We start from the raw sequence: 23,294 nt of genomic DNA on the forward strand, positions 1-23,294 counted from the left end.
CTAGAGGAGCAACCCCACATCCAGGAAGTGGAGGCTGAGCAGGAGGGCTGAGAGAAGCTAATCCATGTTCAAAGTCATGAGGGTCAGCCATGAAGAGATACCCCTCGTCCAAGGTAAGAAAAACCCAAGTAAGACCATAGGTGTTGCAAGAGGGCATCAGAGAGCAGACACACTGAAACCATAATCACAGAAAACTAATCAATCTGATCACATGGACCACAGCCTTATCTAACTCAATGTAACTAAGCCATGCCATGTGGGGCCATCCAAGATGCAATGGTCATGGTGGAGAGGCCTGACAAAATGTGGCCCACTGGAGAAGGGAATAGCAAATCACTTCAGTATACTTGCCTTGAGAACCCCATGGACAGTATGAAAAGGAAAAATGGTAGGATACTGAAAGAGGAACTCCCCAGGATGGTAGGTGCCCAATATGCTACTGATGTTCAGTGGAGAAATAACTCCAGAAAGAATGAGAAGATGGGCCAAAGCAAAAACAGTACCCAGTTGTGGATGTGACTTGTGATAGAAGGAAGGTCCAATGCTGTAAGATCTATATTGCATAGAAACCTTGAATGTTATGTCCATGAATCAAGGAAAATTTCAGGTGGCCAAACAAGAGATGGCAAAAGTGAACATCGATGTTCTAGGAATCAGTGAACTAAAATGGGCTGGAATGGGTGAATTTAACTCAGATGACAATTATATCTTCTACTGTGAGCAGGAATCCCTTAGAAGAAAAGGAGTAGCCATCATAGTCAAGAAAAGAGTCTGAAATGCAATACTTGGATGCAACTAATCTCAAAAATATACAAGTAACTCCTACAGCTCAACTCCAGAAAAATAAATGACCCAATCAAAAAATGGGCCATAGAGTCCATAAGACTGATCTATACATCGAGTGAGAGGGTGGGGAGATTTGGGAGAATAGCATTGAAACAGGTATAATATCATGTATGAAATGAGTCGCCAGTCCAGGTTCAATGCACGGTACTGGATGCTTGGGGCTGGTGCACTGGGACGACCCAGAGGGAGGGTAGGGGAGGGAGGAGGGAGGGGGGTTCAGGATGGGGAACGTGGATATACCTGTGGCGGACTCATTTTGATATTTGGCAAAACTAATACAATATTGCAAAGTTTAAAAATAAAATAAAATTAAAAAAAAAAATTTTTTTTTAAATGGGCCGAAGAACTAAATAGACATTTCTCCAAAGAAGACATTCAGATGGCCAAAAAACACATGAAAAGATGCTCAACATTACTTATTATCAGAGAAATGCAAATCAAAACCACTGTGAGGTACCACTTCACGCCAGTCAGAATGGCTGTGATCCAAAAGTCTACAAGCAATAAATGCTGGAGAGGGTGTGGAGAAAAGGGAACTCTCTTACACTGTTGATGGGAATGCAAACTAGTACAGCCACTATGGAGAACAGTGTGGAGATTCCTTAAAAAACTGGAACTAGAACTGCCTTATGATCCAGCAATCCCACTGCTGGGTATACACACTGAGGAAACCAGAAGGGAAAGAGACACGTGTACCCCAATGTTTATCACAGCACTGTTTATAATGGCCAGGACATGGAAGCAACCTAGATGCCCATCAGCAGATGAATGGATAAGAAAGCTGTGGTACATATACACAATGGAGTATTACTCAGCCATTAAAAAGAATACATTTGAATCAGTTCTAATGAGGTGGATGAAACCGGAACCTATTATGCAGAGTGAAGTAAGCCAGAAAGAAGAACACCAATACAGTATACTAACGCATATATATGGAATTTAGAAAGATGATAACAATAACCCTGTGTACGAGACAGCAAAAGAGACACTGATGTATAGATCAGTCTTATGGACTCTGTTGGAGAGGGAGAGGGTGGGAAGATTTGGGAGAATGGCATTGAAACATGTATAATATCATGTATGAAACGAGTCGCCAGTCCAGTTTCGATGCACGATACTGGATGCTTGGGGCTGGTGCACTGAAACGACCCAGAGGGAGGGTATGGGGAGGGAGGAGGGAGGAGGGTTCAGGATGGGGAACACAGGTATACCTGTGGCAGATTCATTTTGATATTTGGCAAAACTAATACAATATTGTAAAATTTAAAAATAAAATAAAATTAGAAACATAAATAAATTAAAAAAAAAAACACACACACACACAGAATGATCTCTGTTTGTTTCCAAGGCAAATCATTCAATATCATGGTAATCCAAGTCTATGCCCTAACCAGTAATGCTGAAGAAGCTGTAGTTGAACAGTTTTATGAAGACCTAAAGACCTTTTAAAACTAACACTCAAAAAAGATGTCTTTTTCATTATAGGGAAGTGGAATGCAAAATAGGAAGTCAAGAAACACCTGGAGTAACATGCAAATTTGGCCTTGGAATATAGAATGAAGCAGGGCAAAGCGAATAGAGTTTTGCCAAGAGCATGCACTGGTCATAGTAAACACCCTCTTCCAACAACACAGGAGAAGACTCTACACATGGACATCACCAGATGGTCAACACCAAAATCAGATTGATTATATTCTTTGCAGCTAAAGATGGAGAGGCTCTATAAAGTCAGCAAAAACAAGACCAGGAGCTGACTGTGGCTCTGATTATGAATTCCTTATTGACAAATTCAGACTTAAATTTAAGAAAGTAGGGAAAACCACTAGATAATTCAGGTATGACCTAAATCAAATGCCTTGTGATTATACAGTGGAAGTAAGAAATAGATTTAATGGACTAGATCTGACAGATAGAGTGCCTGATTAACTTTGGAGTGAGGTTCCTGACATTGTACAGAAGACCACACAGGTATGACCTAAATCAGATCCCTGTCGATTTTACAGTGGAAGTGAGAAGTAGATTTATGGGACTAGATCTGATAGAAAGAATGCCTGATGAACTATGGACAGAGGTTCATAACATTGTACAGGAGACAGAGAGAAAGACCACCCCCAAGAAAAATACATGCAAAAAGACAAAATGGCTGCCTGAGAAGGCCTTAAAAATAGCTGTGAAAAGAAGAGAAGTGAAGAAAAAAGGATAAAATGAAAAACATAAGCATTTTAATGCAGAGTTCCAAAGAAAAGCAAGGAGAGATAAGAAAGGCTTCCTCAATGATCAATGCAAAAAATAGAGAAAAATAATAAAAAGTGAAAGATTAGAGATCTTTTCAGGAAACTTAAAGATACTAAGGGAATATTTCTATGCAAAAATAGGCTCCATAAAGAATAGAAATTGTGTGGACCTAACAGAAACAGAAGATATTAAGACGAAGGAGCAACAATACACAGAACTGTACAAATAAGATTATCTTGACCCAGATAATCATGATGGTATGATCACTCACCTAGAGCCATACATCCTGGAATATGAGGTCAAGTGGGCCTTAGGAAGCATCACCACACACAAAGCTAGTGGAGGTGATAGGATTTCGATTGAACTATTGCAACCCCTGAAGGATGATGCTGTGAAAGTGCTGCATTCAATATGTCAGCAAATTTGGAAAACCCCACCGTGGCCACAGGACTGGAAAAGGTCAATTTATATTCTCAATGAAAGTCAATGCCAGAGAATGCTCAAACATCCACAAAATTGCACTCATCTCACATACTAGTGAAGTAATGCTCAACATTCTCCAAGCCATACTTCAGTAATACATGAACTGTGAACTTCCTGCTGTTCAAGCTGGTTTTAGAAAAGTTAAAGAAACAAGATATTAAGTTTCAAATACCTGCTGTATCATCAAAAAAGCAAGAGAATTCCAGAAAAAAAATCTATTTCTGCTTTATTGACTATGGCAAAGCCTTTGACTGCGAGGATCACAATAAACCGTGGAAAATTCTGAAAAAGATGAGAATACCAGACCATCTGACCTGCCTCTTGAGAAACCTTCATGCAAGTCAGAAAGCAACAGTTAGAACTGGAAATGGAACAACAGACTGGTTCCAAATAAGAAAAGGAATATGTCAAGGCTGGATATTGTTACCCTGCTTATTTAACTTCCATGCAGAGTACAGCATGAGAAACGCTGGGCTGGATGAACCACAAGCTGGAAACAAGATTGCTGGGAGAAATATCAATAATCTCAGATATGCAGATGACACCACCCTTATGGCAGAAAGTGAAGAGGAACTCAAAAGCCTCTTGATGAAAGTGAAAGTGGAGAGTGAAAAGTTTGGCTTAACACTCAAAATTCAGAAAACGAAGATCATGGCATCTGGTCCCACCACTTCATGGGAAATAGATGGGGAAACAGTGGAAACTATCAGACTTTATTTTTCTGGGCTCCAAAATCACTCATATGGTGATTGCAGCTGTGAAATTAAGACACTTACTCCTTGGAAGGAAAAATATGACCAACCTAGATAGCATATTAAAAAGCAGGGACATTACTTTGCCAACAAAGGTCAATCTAGTCAAGGCTATGGGTTTTCCAGTGGTCATGTACAGATGTGAGAGTTGGACTGTGAAGAAAGCTGAGCACCGAAGAATTGATGCTTTTGAACTGTGGTGCTGGAGAAGACTCTTGTGAGTCCCTTGCACTGCAAGAAGATCCAACCAGTCCATTCTAAAGGAGATCAGTCCTGGGTGTCCATTGGCAGGACTGATCCTGAGGCTGAAACTCCAATACTTTGGCCACCTCAGGCAAAGTGTTGACTCACTGAAAATACTCTAATGCTGAGAGAGATTGGGGGCAGGAGGAGAACGGGATGACAGAGGATGAGATGGCTGGATGGCATCATGGAGGCCTGGCATGCTGCAATTCATGGGTTCACAAGGGTTGGACACGACTGAGTGACTGAACTGACTGAACTGACTCCTTGAAATATGTTATGACCAACATAAACAGCATGTTGAAAAGCAAAGACATTACTTTGTCAACAAAGGTCCATCTAGCTCAGGCTATGGTTTAACCAGTAGGCATGTGTGGATGTGAGAGGTGGACTGTAAATCAAACTGCACACTGAAGAATTGATTTTTTAAACTATGGTGTTGAGAAGACTCTTGAGAGTCCCTTGGACTGCAAGGAGATTCAACCAGTCCATCCTAAAGGAGATCAGTCCTGGGTTTTCATTGGAAGGACTAATGTTGAAGCTGAAACTCCAGTACTTTGGCCACCTGCTATGAAATGCTGATTCAGTTGAAAAGACCCTGATGGTGGGAAAGATTGAGGGCAGGAGGAAAGGTGACAACCAAGAATGAGATGTTTGGATGGCATCTCCAACTCAATGGACATGGGTCTGGTTAACTCTGGGAATTGGTGATGGACAGGGAGGCCTGGCTTGCTGCGGTTCCTGGGGTCGCAAAGATTGGGACACGACTGATCAACTGAAAACTGATCTTTCGGTACATTGAGGTACATGCGTCTCTTTAATTAATGTTGTATAAGTCGTTGCTGTTGTTATATATATATATATATATCCAAGAATGAAACTGCTAGGTCATGTGTTGTTCCATTTTTAGCTTTTGTAGAAATCTGCATTCTGAAAACCACCATTGTTTCACTCCTACAGACTATGTTTTACTAAGAAAGATTGAATTTTTGAAGCTGTTAGTTGTTAGCATTATAACAATATATATAACATTATATATTGAGGTGTAATAAACACTACAATGAAGCACGTTTCCTAGGGGCAACTACTTTTATGCCCTTTTAGCAAATGGCATTCCCACATGACATGACATGGCTTCTGAGCTAAGTTTCCAAATTTAAACACACACACAGAAACACCAAGTCTTCAACCTCTTCTCACATGGAAAGTGTATTATTGGGGCTCAGTATGATCCTAGTTCTTCCCCTAATTTTGGCAGGGGTTTCCACGAACTCAGGGACCTCCTACAGTTCATTCTGATTCAGCTTTTCATTCACCTTGGAACACTGGCTGCAGAGTTTTGAACCTCTGATATTTTTAAGTTTGTCTGAGATGGGACATTTTTTAAAAGATTTCTAGGTCAGCTTTAATTGAATATACTTATTTACCCTCATGGTTAACCTGGCCACTTGGAGAAAACAAGAGAGAGAGCACAGGATGGTATTGGTTTGGGAAATAGTGTGAAGATGATTGGAAATGATGACTTCAAGAGAGGGACGTGGGCAGAGAATGGATATGTGCCAGGCAAGAACAGGGGAGGCAGTCTTATGGGGCTGTGTCAACAGGCAAGAACAACTTGGATGGGTTCAGCTCACCTTGACATTTCCTTTGGACCTCAGTTGATAGGAGGTCTTCATCTTTTTGCCCTGGAAATATGGAGTAAGCTATTTTATAACTGTGCTAGAACCTTTTGGCTTCCCAGATACCTTAGTCATCTTGAGGACTCCTGGCAGTCTGTGCCAAAGCTCCTGAGCACCCCTATATATATCTCTCCTCAGGGGGGCCATACCTTTATGCTTTATGAAGTCAGCAAGTCACTTCTCCAGCCAATGGTGGCCTTGAGTGAGCTTTGACATCACAAAGGGGAGAATGGGGAGCAAGTCAGACATTTTAGTGGGAAAAATGAGGCATTTGTTATTCCCCAAATGGGCGCCCTAAATTCACCTATCACCGTCATCTAAGTCAACCTTGATGGATCACACAACAGGGAGAGTGTGTCTCCTCCAAGCCTTCCCTCACAGCCACACTATTCGGGGTTTCATTCTGTTCTCTCTCATCTTTCACCATTTTCTAGTTTTTAATATCTTGACTAAAATCTCTCCATGATAAAATGATGTATTTCAGTGTCTGTGGAAATGAGAATCATTCTGCATTTCTCCTACAAGATGACCTTAAAGCAAGTTGAAGATCATTTAACTCTAGGCCACTTACCAGAAACCTTTTCCATCCCACCTCCTTTTCTGAGTGTTCACATAGCTCCTCGGTTTCCTAGGTTCCAGTCTGAAACCACTATCTCCACGCTCTGATACTGCACTGAAAACATTTGCTCTTGTTCTATTTACAGCTCTCTTGGTTGAAGTGTAGGACTCATGGTCACCTCAATATATATATATACTACTCAGGCTTGGGTTTTAACAGGGTGATAGATATGAGGCATATAAATACATGCTTCAGGTTGTGCTGGGTGAACCCATACAGGAAATGACCAATTGTGACTGATTAGTATTCCCAGGAAGAGATGGAGCTTACCCAAGGATGGGTGAACCTCGTTTGCAAATTTCTTCTTAACATGTGCCCTCACAAATATTTTTTCTCATCATGTTTTCCTTCTGGCACCTCCATTGGAGCTTACCTCAGAGTTGAGATCATGGTGGAATTTATTTCCATGAATAGGTACCAAAATCTTCCAGCTTCTTGTAGGAAACACTGAGTAATCATGACCTTCCCATCTAGTTCCCAAGGTCTCTAATTGAGGTTGCTGGCTCTGGAGGAAAGGGGAATGAATTGTGTGCTTCACCATAACCTTTGTGTTCTTAATTGATTAGCACGGTCACCATGCCTGAGATGTGCCCCCTGGGGACACTATTTTTTGGCTTAGTGGGACTTCCTGTGTTTCCTGTGAAGTCTACTGGCTGCTTCTTCATTCAGGATGAATCACACTGCTTAACATTTTAAGAAGTAGAGCAACATAATAAACAAACACAAAAGATGACTCTTGAATTTTTTTTAGAACAAATAACCTAAAACATGACAGAAAAATGTCAAAAAGACATGAGCCAACAGTTTCTAAGAAAGATGTAGCACTGGCCATTCGCTTTTATTAAGAGATGTTTTAAAATCATGAGCAGTCAACTCACAAGAAAGTTATGGAACTAGTCCCTAACCACACTGAAAAGATATTCAATCCCACTAATGTAAGAAAAATCATTTTAAATTTCCCTTGAGAAATCAAACTGACCCAGAAGTGGCATATATTTTAAAAATCTGTCAGAGACATTAAAATACTTGGAATAACAGACTTTTGTACGTTGTAAATTTAAGTAGACACATGGAAATCATAAAATAGGCCTAATTTCATCTTGAAGATATGAAAAGTATAGTGTCAGATGTCAAACACGGTGGATAGAAAAAAATAATAGATTAGACAGGGAAGCCGGAGAAAATTGTGCATTTGAAGAGGTAGCAATAGAAAGTGTCCATAACAAAGCACAGACTACACAAATATATACAAAGTACATCACAGAATAATCTATTAATTTTGTCTCTCTAAGAATACAGCATTTGGTTAAACACTTTAAAATCCATCAGTTTAATACAACTTACTAAAGAACTAGAAATGAAACACAGTATGGCCATATCGATAAGTGTGGAAATTAATTTGATAAAAGCAAGCATCTATTCCTGGGTTTCTTAAGATCACCTGGGGGAGGAATAGGCTACCCACTTCATTATTCTTGGGCTTCCCTGATGGCTCAGCTGGTAAAGAATCCACCTGCCATGTGGAACACCTGGTTTCCATCCCTCCATTTGAAAGATCCCCTGGAGTAGGGCATTGCAGCCCACTCCAGGATCCTTACCTGGAGAATCCCCATGGACAGAGAAGCCTGGTGGGCATACAGTTCATAGGGTCATAAAGACATGGACAAAACTGAGCAAGTGAGCACATTCTCTATAAAGAACTCTTAGCAAAACTAGAGATAGAATGATTCTTCATCTTGATGAAGTTAATAAACTGAATAATTAACATCACAATTTATGGTAGCAGACTGAGTGCTTTACTTCTACAATCAGAATCCATGAAACGGTGTCTACTCTCATTATATATTGAACTTCTCTCCATGAAGTCATAAGAAAATGATTGAGAAGATATCCAATTTGGAAAGGAAGAATTAAACTGTTTTTATTTGTAGGGGACATCTATCTAGAACAGTCAGTGAAACCTACAGCGACAACAAAAATGAATAAAACTAAGAAGTAATTTAAGCAATTTTGCAAGATATACAGTTGATATCCAACTTTCTAAAAGTAGGATAAACAATTAAAATACAAAATAATAACAGTAACATTGAAGTATGGAAAATTTAAGAATCTGATAAAATATATGAAAGGCAACACTGCAAAAATTAGACAAATGATGTGAACAGGAAATTAAATAAATATATATATATATATAGATGGCAATTAAGCGTCCACAGCACACCAAAATGATGGCTCTAATGAGATAGAAGGCAAGAACAAGTGTGATGAGGATTTAAAAAAAATTCGAACTTTCATGCACTGCGTATGGGAATACAAAGTGGTAAAAAATGGTACAGCCCCAGTGGAGAACACTTTGGAAGTTGCTTAAAATGTTAAACATTGAATTACTATATGACCCAGCAATCCCACTTCTAGGTTTATACCAACAGGAAAAAAAAAAAGTATATATATATATATATATATATATATACATTTTTTTTGGTAAAGAAAGTTGAAAATATATATATATATATTTACTATATATTATATATATTTACCAAAATGTTTGTACATGAATGTTTATAGCTGTCTTATTTCTAATAGTCAAAAACCAAATGACAGTGAAGTAGGTGAACATGGAGTACATCTTTTTCCACAGATACATCACAAATACACCTTCAGACACAGAAGTGCTTGCAGAACACCAGCTGAGAGCAGACAAGAGTACTTGATCAGTGGAAATTAATATATAGAACCACTAAAAATTGGTAGGATGAAGGATCTACGGGGAAAAACAGGAATGTTAGTAGGACTGGATGTGCCCTCAGTTGGTGGAAGAGCTGAAGTAGGTGTTCAATCCCCACATCAGTGCAATTATCTGGATCAGAATAGAAATATTTAAGGCTGAGAGTGAAATAGCTGATCTATGGCAACCTAAATGGAATGAGAATCAGACAGTCATTGTCACAGTCATACACACCCCAGGGAGGGATGCACATACCCTAAAATGTGCAGAAGCTAGGAGACAAGGATTGGGGATTGTGGAGCAATCCCAGGGCTAGGGCTGCTATTGACTGTGGAGAGAGAGACTGAGGGGACGTGTGGAAGGATATCGTGGTAGAAAATGGCTGTGGAGGTAAGCCAGGCAGCCATTGAAGCAAAGGGATACTGCTGATTAATGCATGGGGGATGGAGCCATCACTGTAGACTCTCTCTCCCCAAGTGCCACCATTGGCGGCTGAACAATAGAGATGCTGGTCCATCAAGTGCCTGACTAATGGAACTACAGAGCAGGACCCTACCCAGGGTGCCTATTTAACTACCTAGTGCACTGCTGCTGCTGATAAGTCACTTCAGCCTTGTCTGACTCTGTGCAACCCCATAGACAGCAGCCCACCAGGCTCCACTGTCCCTGGGATTCTCCAGGCAAGAACACTGGAGTGGGTCGCCATTTCCTTCTCCAACGCATGAAAGTGAAAATGGAAAGTAAAGTAGCTCAGTCGTGTCCAACTCTTTGCAATCCCATGGACTGCAGCCTACCAGGCTCCTCCATCCCTTCTAGAGCACTATATTTCCTTCTAAACTAACCACCAACTCCCCTGGGTACCTGGTGCTTCCAGAACCCCTATGACCCAAGCAGTTGCACATCCACACGTGGCCCTCACAGGGGCAAGCCCAAATCCTCCAGGGCAGCCTCAAGAGCAAAGACTAGTGGATGATCCAAATGCAGAAATGGAAATAAAGTGACAACTAAAACCAAGGGGCAGTGTGGCTAAGGAAGAAGACTTAAAACCTTCATACCAGCTTTACAAGCTGTAGATTAAACCCACCCAACTAGGCAGATTCTGCGTCCATGGAATACATAAAATAACTTTGAGAGCTCCGGCAAAAGAAAATGTACTAGTTCTGATAGCTGTGAATTTTGGAAGCAATAACACATAAGAGTAGTACCATTTTCGAATCTGAGCTGCCCCCAAAGCAGGTCCAGAGATCAGCACAGTTTTGGAGGCCATACTAGTGAGGTTAAGTGGACTGTGACTTCCAGCTCCTGAAAGGACTCTGATAGCAATGACTCAAGAAAAACAATTATCAGACTTGTTTGGACTTGCTCTGTAGATTCTTTGGGATTTTTTTTTTCTTTTCTTCCCCACTCCCCCCGCCCCCCCCATTTTCTCCCCTCTGTTGTAATTGTCAACTTTATTGGCACTATGAAATCTAATGAAGATATTAAGCTTTTTTATTTCTCAGTCACATTTTCTATTGCTTATATAACCTGCCTCTACGTTGGGCTTTTACAGTTCTGTGGAATTTTCTTTTCTCTCTCTCTTGTTTTTAATGTTAATTTTTTAAACATTATTATTTTTTCTACATTTATTCCTTTAGTTATTTTTCATACTGTTCTTTTCCTCTTTGAGTTAATGTATATGAATCTTTTTTACCTACCTCTGTTAATGTTGTAGTGGCCAGGAGGACCAACCTCACGTCCAAGGAGCCATGGCTGCGTGGGCCCAGGAGGGCCTAGAGGAGCTATCCCACGGTGAAGGTCAGGAAGGGCAGTGAGGAGATACCCCTCGTCCAAGGTAAGAAGCAATGGCTGTGCTTTGCTGAAGCAGCCGTGAAGAGATACCCCACACCCAAGGTAAGAGAAACCCAAGTAAGACGGTAGATGTTGCAAGAAGGCATCAGCGGGCAAACACACTGAAACCATACTCACAGAAAACTAGTCAATCTAATCACACTAGGACCACAGGCTTGTCTAACTCAATGAAACTAAGCCATGCCTGTGGGGCAACCCAAGATGGGCAGGTCATGGTGAAGAGTTCTGACAGAATGTGGTCCCTAGAGAAGGGAATGGCAAACCACTTCAGTACTCTTGCCTTGAGAACCCCATGAACAGTATGAAAAGGCAAAATGATAGGATACTGAAAGAGAAACTCCCCAGGTCTGTAGGTGCCCAATATGCTACTGGAGATCAGTGGAGAAATAACTCCGTAAAGAATGAAGGGATGGAGCCAAAGCAAAAACAATACCCAGCTGTGGATGTGACTGGTGATAGAAGCAAGGTCCAATGCTGTAAAGAGCAATATTGCATAGGAACCTGGAATGTCAGGTCCATGAATCAGGCAAATTGGAAGTGGTCAAACAAGAGATGGCAAGAGTGAATGTCGACATTCTAGGAATCAGCGAACTGAAATGCACTGGAATGGGTGAATTTAACTCAGGTGGCCATTATATCTACTACTGCAGGCAGAAATCCCTCAGAAGAAATGGAGTAGCCATCATGGTCAAAAAAAGAGTCTGAAATGCAGTACTTGGATGCAATCTCAAAAAAGACAGAATGATCTCTATTCATTTCCAAGGCAAACCATTCAATATCACAGTAATCCAAGTCTATGCCCCAACCAGTAATGCTGAAGAAGCTGAAGTTGAACGGTTCTATGGAGACCTACAAGACATTTTAGAACTAACACCCAAAAATGATGTCCATTTCATTATAGGGGACTGGAATGCAAAAGTAGGAAGTCAAGAAATACATAGAGTAACAGGCAAATTTGGCCTTGGAATACTGAATGAAGCAGGGCAAAAACTAATAGTTTTTCCAAGAAAATGCACTGGTCATAACAAACACCCTCTTTGAACAACACAAGAAAAGAGTCTATACATGGACATCACCAGATAGTCAACACCAAAATCAGATTGATTATATTCTTTGCAGCCGAAGATGAAGAAGCTCTATACAGTCAGCAAAAACAAGACCGGGAGCTGACTGTGGCTCAGACCATGAACTCCTTATTCTCAAATTCAGACTTAAATCAAAGAAAGTAGGGAAAACCACTAGACCATTCGGGTATGACCTAAATCAAATCCCTTGTGATTATACAGTGGAAGTGAGAAATAGATTTAAGGACTAGATCTTATAGACAGAGTGCCTGATGAACGATGGATAGAAGTTCCTGACATTGTACAGGAGACAGTGATCAATACCATCCCCATTGAAAAGAAATGCAAAAAAGCAAAATGGCTGTCTGGGGAGGCCTTAAAAATAGCTGTGAAAAGAAGAGAAGTGAAAAGCAAAGGAGAAAAGGAAAGATACAAGCATCTGAATGCAGAGTTCCAAAAAATAGCAAGAAGAGATAAGAAAGCCTTCTTCAGCGATCAATGAAAATAAATAGAGGAAAACAACAGAATGAGAAAGACTAGGGATCTCTTCAAGAAAATCAGAGATACCAAAAGAACATTTCCTGCAAAGATGGGCTCGATAAAGGACAGAAATGGTATGGACCTAACAGAAGCAGAAGATATTAAGAAGAGATGGCAAGAATACACAGAAGAACTGTACAAAAAAGATCTTCATGACCCAGATAATCACGATGGTGTGGCCACTGACCTAGAGCCAGACATCTTGGAATGTGAAGTCAAGTGGGCTTTAGAAAGCATCACTACGAACAAAGCTAGAGGAAGTGATGGAATTCCAGTTGAGCTATTCCAAATCCTGAAAGATGATGCTGTGAAAGTGCTGCTCTCAATATGCCAGCAAATTTGGAAAACTCAGCAGTGGCCACAAGACTGGAAAAGGTCAGTTTTCATTTCAATCCCAAAGAAAGGCAACGCCAGAGTGCTCAAACTACCGCACAATTGCACTCATCTCACACACTAGTAAAGTAATGCTCAAAATTCTCCAAGCCAGACTTCAGCAATATGTGAAACGTGAACTTGCTGATGTCCAAGCTGGTTTTAGAAAAGGCAGAGGAACCAGAGATCAAATTGCCAACATCTGCTGGATCACGGAAAAAGTAAGACAGTTCCAGAAAAAACATCTATTTGTGCTTTATTGACTATGCCAAAGCCTTTGACTGTGTGGATCACAATAAACTGTGGGAAATTCTGAAAGAGATGGGAATACAAGACCACCTGACCTTCTTCTTGAGAAATCTGTATGCAGGTCAGGAAGCAACAGTTAGAACTGAAGATGGAACAATAGACTGGTTCCAAATAGGAAAAGGAGTATGGCAAGGCTGTATATTGTCACCCTGCTTATTTAACTTATATGCAGAGTACATCATGAGAAATGCTGGACTGGAAGAAACACACACTGCAATCAAGATTGCCAGGAGAAATATCAATAACCTCAGATATGCAGATGACACCACCCTTATGCCAGAAAGTGAAGAGGAACTCAAAAGCCTCTTTATGAAAGTGAAAGTGGAGAGTGAAAAAGTTGGCTTAAAGCTCAACATTCAGAAAACCAAGATCATGGCATCTGGTCCCATCACTTCATGGGAAATAGATGGGAGAACAGTGGAAACAGTGTCAGACTTTATTTTTCTGGGCTCCAAAATCGCTACAGATGGTGACTGCAGCCATGAAATTAAAAGATGCTTACTCCTTGGAAGGAAAGTTATGACCAACCTAGATAGCATATCCAAAAGCAGAGAAATTACTTTGCCAACAAACATTCATCTAGTCAAGGCTATGGTTTTTCTTGTGTTCATGTATGGATGTGAGAGTTGGACTGTGAAGAAGGCTGAGTGCCGAAGAATTGATGCTTTTGAAAGGCAGGCTTCTGCCCTCCCGTAGAGACTGGGCAATGGGCCCTATCCTTAAGTGTTGACTGGAGCAAATAGTCACTTCTATTGGCAGCCTTGAGTTTTCCTAGGCGGGGACTTTAAAGGGGTGGGGGCCATCCAAGGCATGCAGCCTTGAGCTGTTGGAAACTTAAAGACCCAGGTGCAGGCCTTACTGAGAAAGGGCTCCATGGAGCCTTGCTCAAATTTGGCTAATGTGAGAGTCGTTTTCCCTTGAAAGCAGAGAAACTCGAAGAGTGTGGATTGGGCCCTGCTCCCACCGCCACTTGGAGCTGGGACAGCCTTCCCCAGGTGGTGGGGAGACCAAGAACATTTGCTTTGTCAGGTGTCCAGCAGAACGAGATCACACAGATGCCATCAAACTCCACCATCACCCTGGTGACCAACACCTATTCGTCGCCCCTGGTCACCAGCTCAGGACCCACGAGCACCCTTGCATCTTCGGTCAGCCCGCCCATCGCCACTGCTTCAGCTGATGTCACTGCAGGCACCACCGAGTACACTAGCAGAGTGAGTGCCAGTGGTTGGATCGTGGAAGCCCAGCTTTGGGTATTTCCAGGAATTAAAGGGGACCAGGAAGTGGTGGAATCCCTCCCCAACTCGCCTGTTCTCTTGGCCTGGTCCTTGTTAGGGATGTGGTGGCCAGGCTTGCCTGCTCTGTGTTCACTTGTGGGCACACTCTCCATTTAGGTTCTGTCTTCTGTCTTTTAAAATTTATTTTATTGAAGTATAGGTGATGTAGACAGTTGTATTAATTTCGACGGTACAAGAAAATGATTCAATTATATACACGCATACTTTTTCATATTCCTTTCCATTATGGCTTATCACAGGATATTGATTGTCGTTCCCTGTGCTACACAGGAGGACCTTGTTGTTTATTTTACGTATAATAGTTTGCACCTGCTAATCCCAGATTCCCAAAGGGTCCCATCCACCACCCCAGCCCTCCTCTCTACTTCTCTCTTAATTTGCCGAGTGCTTTCATGCTCACTGTCTAATCCGGGCAAGTAAAGCTTGCTGTCGGATGAGGGTGCTCTGGAGTGATGTGCAGGTTCATGTCTGGAGAACCCGGGGAGTGAAAATCACCACCAGAATTGCAGCTCTCTGGGGAGTCCCTTCTGCTCCCTGCTGGGGCCTAGAACACGAGTTGCTACACAGCTGTAGAATGAAAGCGGGTTTTTGAGTGAACACATAATGTCTTTTGACTGAAAGCCTAATGTCTCATTGGGCCTCATATCAGTAACATTTTTGTTTAATGTGTACAACTTGTAAGGTCTTTATTGAATTTGTTGTAATATTGCTGAACTTTCCTTCTTTTAAAACGTTTTGGTGTTTTTGACTACAAGACTTGTGGAATCTTATCTCCCTGAGTAGGGAATCAAAACCGTACCCCCCACATTGGAAGGCTAGGTCTCAACCAGTGGGGTTTCAGGGACGTCCTCACACCCATGTTACAGATGAGCACACTGAGATCTGGACAGGTCAAACAGGTTGTCCGGGGTCACATAATCCATGAATGTCTAATTGGCATTTGAATGGTAGCAGCCAGGATCTAGAATCCCCACTTGACCTGCCTTTGAGCTCACTTGTGAATTCACACCAGGCCGGCTGACCACGGCTGTCCACTGTCCCCAGACTGATTGTTCTTCCATGTGGCTTTTTAAAGCAACCCCGCTCAAGAGTCAGTGTGGCTAAAGAGGAAACATCCAAGTCTCGGGATTAGGGCTCTTAGTTAGTACTTCTGTCCCCCCATTTTGAATAAAAGAAGAGTTTTTATCATGTCTCAGAGTTTCAGAACATTCAGGGTTCCCCTTTCAGGTGTGGTCACATCCTCAAGGTTTTTGACTTACCTGTTCATCACCTTGAACAAGGATTGACTTCGTGTTTTCATTGACAGTGACTTCATACCTCAAGCGTGAAAATCACTTTATGTATGAAATAGAAAATTCCATATTTCTTGTAGGAAAATCGAGGCCAATTCTTTCAGTTGTTACCTATACAGTATTCTGTAACTCATAACGAAAGTCAGCACACAGATTTTCAAATGAGAAAGATAAAAAATTCCATAGTTCATGTTACTTTGTTTATTCCCAATTCAACGTGAAATACCAGAATTTCATATTTCACGGGGAAAAGCTCTGTGCCTGGAGTTTCAAATGCCGACGTAGAGAAACCCATATTCAATGCAGGAAAATCGGTGCCCGGATTTTCATTCATTAAATACAGAGAACTGCATGTTTCATGCAGGAAAATCACGACCCAGATTCTCCTACATGAAATATAAAAAGTTCATTAGCTCATGGATTAAGTCTCTGCCACGATTTTCTTACAGAGGAAAGATAAGGACATGTAAGGAAATCCATACTCAACAGAGGAAAAATCAGTGCCCCGGATTACATACGTAAAGTCATCAAAATTCTGTATTTTGTGTGCTAAAATCAGTGGCCTGATGTTCATAAGTGAAATAGACGACATTCCAGATTTCATGTACAAAAGTCAGCACCCAGGTTTTCATACGGGAAATACACAGAATTCCAAATTTCACGCAGACAAATAACACGTGCACCCATGTTTCATATAAAATACAGAGAATTCCATTTCCATTTTGGGAAGTTTGTGGTGAGATTTTCACAGGTGAAACAGAGAGAATGCCACATTTCTTGGCAGAAAACTTAATGCATGTATTCTTTCGGGAGACAACGAGTTCCGTGCTTCACGTAAAAGACTGTTGCCCACGTGTCCAAATGTGACACAAACCTGGACTTCTCTGTGTAGAGAGAGATTTAGAGACGAAACATCTCTAAATCCGGAGATGCTAAGAACAGTGTCCTGCTAAGAGCCATGACTCACCAGTGCCAGAGGAATTGAAGTCTGCCCATTTATTGTACAGAGGCGCTTTCAAATAGCTCTGTTCTCATCCAGCCCCCAGGTGAGAACACACGCCAGCCTACCCCATCAGCCCAGGCCTGTGGGACTGGGACAGGTGAGAGGATTAACCTAGGACACCCTTTTAAGGAGTGATGTTTCAAACTGGCAAAGGCTGCACGTAGCAGTGCTAAGTGCTGCTACAGTTCCCAAACCTTAGAGAAAAGGGCAAGCTGTGTTCATATGGCTGGTCATGTCGGGGAAAGAATGCTCCTTCACTTGAGGACAGAAAACCCTTTGTGGCCAGGTGTCCTAGGGGTGTGTGTAGCCCCTCTTCTGTGCCGGGGAGTCTGGCCCACTCTTGCTCTGCTCCTTAGCATCCTCCCTGACTTTCCACAGGTGCTTTTGGCCTGCCTCTCTTTTCTCCTCAGGGATCCGTGTTTACACTTACATGCCTGTTTACATGTACAGCTTGCTGCCTGGGTGAGATCCCTGGGCTTTTCTCCAGGGCTTTTCTCCAGTGTTTCTGCCGCCCCAAGATCTTCGTACTTTACACAAGCTCTTTCATGTTTTCATTGTGCATTCTTTCATCCCCCAGCCAGGCCAGTTCAGAGAGTTCACACACACATTTTGCCCAGCGCACATGTGTGTGCACGCGCACGCACGCACACACACACACACACACACTCACACACCAACAATTCTGAAAAGCAACTTGCACACAGGCGGAACTATTGGTTTACTGATCCAGTATAATGGACTTTGGTAAGCACCACTCTTTTTTTTGCCAGGGTTAATGTTTTCACTCGCTAATGGATCAAGTCCGTGTCCTCTTCTACTTGTATGGTATATCTTGGAAGGTGAATGGGATTGGCTCATGAGTGGGACTGATATGCAAAGAGGTTGGCAGGGTTGGAAGTCCTCACTGTGGACAGCGGAGTGACCTGTCCCTGTGTTCTCTACTCCTGTCGCCTTGGACTGGTTCACAGTGCCATTCAGGTTGGTGTGATTCCATTCCCTGGGCTTTCCTTCCAGAAATGACACAGAAATAGCAAGGGACTTTGAACTTGAAATTGATCTTGCACCGCCTTTTCCCTGGGCTATAGAAAGTCACTGAGGACAAGAACTCTTTCACAACTTTCTCTGTACAGAAAGGCAAGCCCCAATTCCTATCACCTGGGTGATGATTTACTTACAATCCTGAAGAAATTCTGCATGGGCAATGCCAGTTTAATGAACAACACAAGGACACATGGGTAGGGGTAAACGTTAGTGTATTTCAACCGTGCGGTGCTGTTTATAGAACACTTAACAAGTCAACCCCAAATCATTCCTGACAGAGGAAAAACAAAAAACAAAAACAAAAAAACATTTCCTGACAGATGCATTCCTGCAACATCTTAGCCCTCTGTGATCCTAATCAATATTCTCCCTGCAATGAGTGATATTCTTGCAAGTCGGGCATTACTGTAAGTGTGTGGGTATTCTTGTTTCCACATGTGGGTCACTGTTAACTATTCCTGTGATAAAGCATTTCTTGATGTGCACAAATATCATGGAAGTCTTTCAAAAAGTCACAATTCAAGATGTTGGAAGCATTTGATCCAGGAAGGAAAGAATAGGTCCAATTCACATGCAGTCTAACAAAGATACGCAAACTTAACCAAAGAAGGAGTAAATACGAGCAATAGCACGCATGTAGGTTGAATAGGGACGTTCAAGAACTCAGACAGATATGGCAGCAGAGCTGTGCATAATGGCACAAGCGTGGGTGCAACATGAAAGAGGACAGGAGGCATAGGCAGACGCACAGGAAGAAACATAAACTCACATTCATGGGCAAACACAATGGAGACACCCAGTCTTCATTCTAAACAGAGGAAAACATGAACACATCCAGGGCACAGGAAGCAAATGCAGCTCAGGCTGGTTGAGCCAGAATGCGCGTGAATTCATCACTAAACCGGTGAGTCTCACACGCATCGATATTCGGCGGAAGAAAACCTTACACGACACATCCAAGTGTGCAGTCAACTCTAAGAGCACCTAGCCTTTAGGGCCCAAGTGAAAGCCCTAGAGAGCCTGGGACACAAGTCACGGCAAGTCTCCAGAGGATGACCATCCATCCAGTCAACGAAGACTATCTCTGCACTCCACTCGAGGACAGGTTAGAGCTAAAGCCAGCCCTGGTCCTGAAGCACTGGCAGGAAATATTAGGCCCTGGGGGACCCTGTCCTAAACTTTTCTTGTCTTTAACTTCTTTGCAATGCCTTACGGAAACTTCTGAATGTGGGTAAATGCCATGCAGTCCCTAGAATGAGCCCAGTCTAAGGTCCCGAAAACCATGCCCCAGTATGCCATCTCACACCCGCTGTAGAGTTATCACACCATAGTTTCTGCTTTGTTTTGTTTTGAACTAGGGCTGGGAAAGACAGGTACCAGCCTGCCGGAGCCCCACGGATTCTTGGACGTTTACAGATTCAGAGAGTAAGAAGACCTGTTTCCAGTGTCTCCTGGGCTGCTTGTTCAGAAAGCACCCAGAGACGGCCAAGCCTTGCCTTCTAGCGCTGTAGATGCGTCTCTGTAGAAGGGGCAAAGCTGGGGTGTACATGCTCAAATGCAAAAGCTGGCCCGGGGCAGGAGATCTCATGCAGGGCACCGTGAAGAGGACATCCATAAAACCTGTGAACTTTACCCTTTGCCCTCAAAAGAGGTGCTGCTTCAGGGAGAAAAGTTGTAGAGTGAGAACTTCATGTGGGACAGAACGTCATGTGGGACATCACCCTCAGGCATGCCCACGGTGGAGCCCTTCTATCTGGGATGAGAGGACAACAGTGGGGGGACAGACGAACTCTGCCTACTCCATTTGTGCCAGTCTGTCTTTTGCTCAATCCAGAGGTGGACGCGATTCCAGAAAGCAGTCATCTACTTCAGAAGGACCACCCTAAGTGCTGACCAGTCCTTCAGTGAGCTCCATATGCTCCAGGTGTTCCCACTGGCCCTTGGCCCACACAGTAGTGGCAAAGCCCTAGATGAAGGACAGCTCCCTTGTGGTTGAAAACATTCTGTGCTGAGCCGTCCCGCAAGGAAGAGAAACGGTCACCACAGGGCTGGTGAGAAAAATGTTTTTCCTACAGCTTGGCCTGGCAGAGGGCCTTGGGCAAAGGCCTTAAGCCTTCCTGGAAAAAGGGATATTGACCCCTGAGCTGCAGCAGCAGCAGCAGCAGCAGCAGCAGCAGCAGTAGCAGCATGGGACACAGAGCACATGGCTGCGTAGGCTCGCCCTAACAGCCTCTTTCCCCTCACTTCTGCCCCTGGACACGCTGTACCGAAGCTGAGTTCCTGGAAAAAATAACAGAGTTCACATGAGCTCTAACATCTACGATGGGATCTGTTTTCCTTTATCTGATTCCTTGCATTTTCTCTTTTCCCCTGGTCACTTTTGCCAGAAACTAATATCCTCACTGCCTTCCCACCCCTCACTTTCTCCCTAGGCCACAGCCCCCCTCCATATACCTTATACACGATCCCCTAAGATGTTACCTGGAACCCCAGCTCTGGGAAGCAGACTCTCAGCAAAGCTGACCGTGCACTCATATACACACTCATACACATGTGGCCTTCGAGGTTCATAGCGAGTTCAATGTTAAGGCTTTTCCCTTGTTCTGTACTCTTATTCAAGTGTCTGATGATAGGCAACAGAGAGGATACCCGGGCCACCACCTTCCAACAGAATTGCGTTCCACTGTTTCAATCTCTGGCCCTTGTTCACCAGACCCTTTCCACGAACATCCACATTTCCCTTGTAAAACTGCCAGACCCACAGTCAATGGGCCCCTCGTCTTCCTTCTCCATCCTCCCCAACCCCCACCCCACGGGAAGAACTGCACCCCCTGACACAACCCCAACATATGACTTAGCCCCCTCTACGAATCTCCACGGACTGGTAATTCCCACGCGGTGGACTGACTCTCCTACATGCAGCTGAAGTGTTTGTCCTGAGGACCTGCCCAAACAATACGCGCCCACATGCAGCTGATGCTTTTTATTTTTCCTTTGCAATTAATTCAGGTTTACTGGTGTCTCACTCTCGATCCACTTCAGCACCAGACCACTCTTCACTACTTTCCCGTCCAAGAGAACTATGCTGGCCATTGGTCTTCACGTGAAGCAGCTTCTTCGGTTTTCTATTTTAGGTGAAGGGGGGCACACCATCGTAAGTGTCTCAAAAGCTGGGGGGAGGGGGTTCCTTGCAAAACAGAGAGAGACAGAGATATGTACACTTACCCTCCCCGAAAACACTAAAGACAGCTTGATTCTTTCAAGTCAGTTCCCAGGGGGGCGTGTCTGTGAACGTTTACATGCCCTAGAAGCACATAGTAAAAAACGGGTATCCCAGTCTTCAGCGTAGAACTATTTACAATAGCTAGGACGTGGAAGCAGCCTATGTGTCCATCAGCAGATGAAGGGATAAGGAAGTTGGAGTACACATACACAGCGGTGTCTTACACAGCTCTAACACGGAACGCATCCATGTCAGTTCTAATGAGATGGAATGAACGTGGAGCCTGCTATACTGCGTGAAGTAAGTCAGAAAGAGAAAGACAAACACTGTCCGTTAACACAAATATATGGAGTTGAGGACCTTGTAGGTGGTGCTGGGCAGCAAAGAAGAAACAGACATATAAAGAACAGACTTTGGCCTCAGTGGGAGATGGTGACGGTGGGTTAATGTGAGAAAGTAGCCCAAAAAGGTTTACATTAGCTTATGCAAAACAGATGACCAGTGCGAGTTTGACAGGTGGAGCAAGGCAACCAAAAGAAAGAGGATAGAGAAGAGGCAGCCACAATGCAGGAGAGTGCATTGCCATCTTACAATGGAAATCCAGGGGTAAACCAAATCCAAAGTAGTAAGGGCAGTTTCTTTCTATGTTGATACTGCTGGGGCATTCCAGTTCCTTTATTGAACCAATGATTTTCAAAGCAATACCAACGATTTTCAAAGCAACATAATGGGTACGGAAGTGAATAGAGAAGGGATGTATGCAGGAGACTAAGCAACTGGCCAAAATGAATGGTAAAGAGGCTGACAAACATACCCTGGAGGAGGAAGAGAGACTGCAGTGAAAGGCTAAAGAGCATGTCAGCAGTTACTCTGCTGTTAGCGAATGGGTGAGGTTCCCTCCTTGACCTCTCAAATGCCAGGTCAGCTAAATCCTGGAACCAAATCATGTTCACAACATTGATGAGAATGAAGTGGGGGAGCACAAAGAGAGATCACTGAGCTGAAGAACTTCAGCTATGACCAAAAATCTCCATGTAGAGATGGATTACCAATAATATGGGCCACTACTGACTGAAGCACAGGACTGAAAAGTCCATAAAACAAGAGGAGACTGAATCAGAAAACTCCAGCATCACAAGTGCAGCAGTGAAAAGTTCTCCCAACAACATTTGGCTCACTTTCCTGCTTCCTCTCTGTGCTCTGGGCTTCCCCCTGAGCCAGGATACTGCTTGCCCTTTTTTGATGCTACTCCTCCCTCTTTTGTTGAATTTGAGCATCCAACTTTGAGACGGTACAAATTCCCAAGACAGAGTCTGATTTCCCTGGCAAGGTCCTGCAGAAAGGTTGTGACATTCAGCCATCACTTCACTGTCCAAACTATCAACTACAGAAAGGAGAGAAAGAGGTTTCCCCAAATATTTCATCATGAAGGACTCAGTAGCTTCTCTATCTTGGCTCTGGCTCCAGCTGCAACCCTTATCCACCACTGGCCTCTGGCTCCTTTGAGCTACTCCACTCCTGGCCACCAGTTCCTACCCAGGCATTCCCAGGGCAGGGGACACTGTGTCTGCACTGCAGTGTACATTTTTGTATCACAATAAATGGCTGATTTATTCTGATAAGTGTACAGAAAGTGACAAATCACTGTCATGTGTATGAATCATTTTTTAAATCACTGGAGCATGTTCTCATGGCAGCGATCATAATGCTTTATTTCCA

At 43.0% G+C, this 23,294-nt stretch overlaps 1 pseudogene; it reads right to left on the reverse strand.

Moving 5' to 3' along the window:
* Positions 1–22,046: 22,046 nt before the first annotated feature.
* On the reverse strand, positions 22,047–22,999 carry LOC132344558 (etoposide-induced protein 2.4 homolog; annotated as a pseudogene).
* Positions 23,000–23,294: the final 295 nt, after the last annotated feature.

Source organism: Bos taurus, chromosome Y (assembly GCF_002263795.3).
Source record: "Bos taurus isolate L1 Dominette 01449 registration number 42190680 breed Hereford chromosome Y, ARS-UCD2.0, whole genome shotgun sequence".
NCBI classification, from domain to species: Eukaryota; Metazoa; Chordata; class Mammalia; order Artiodactyla; family Bovidae; genus Bos; species Bos taurus.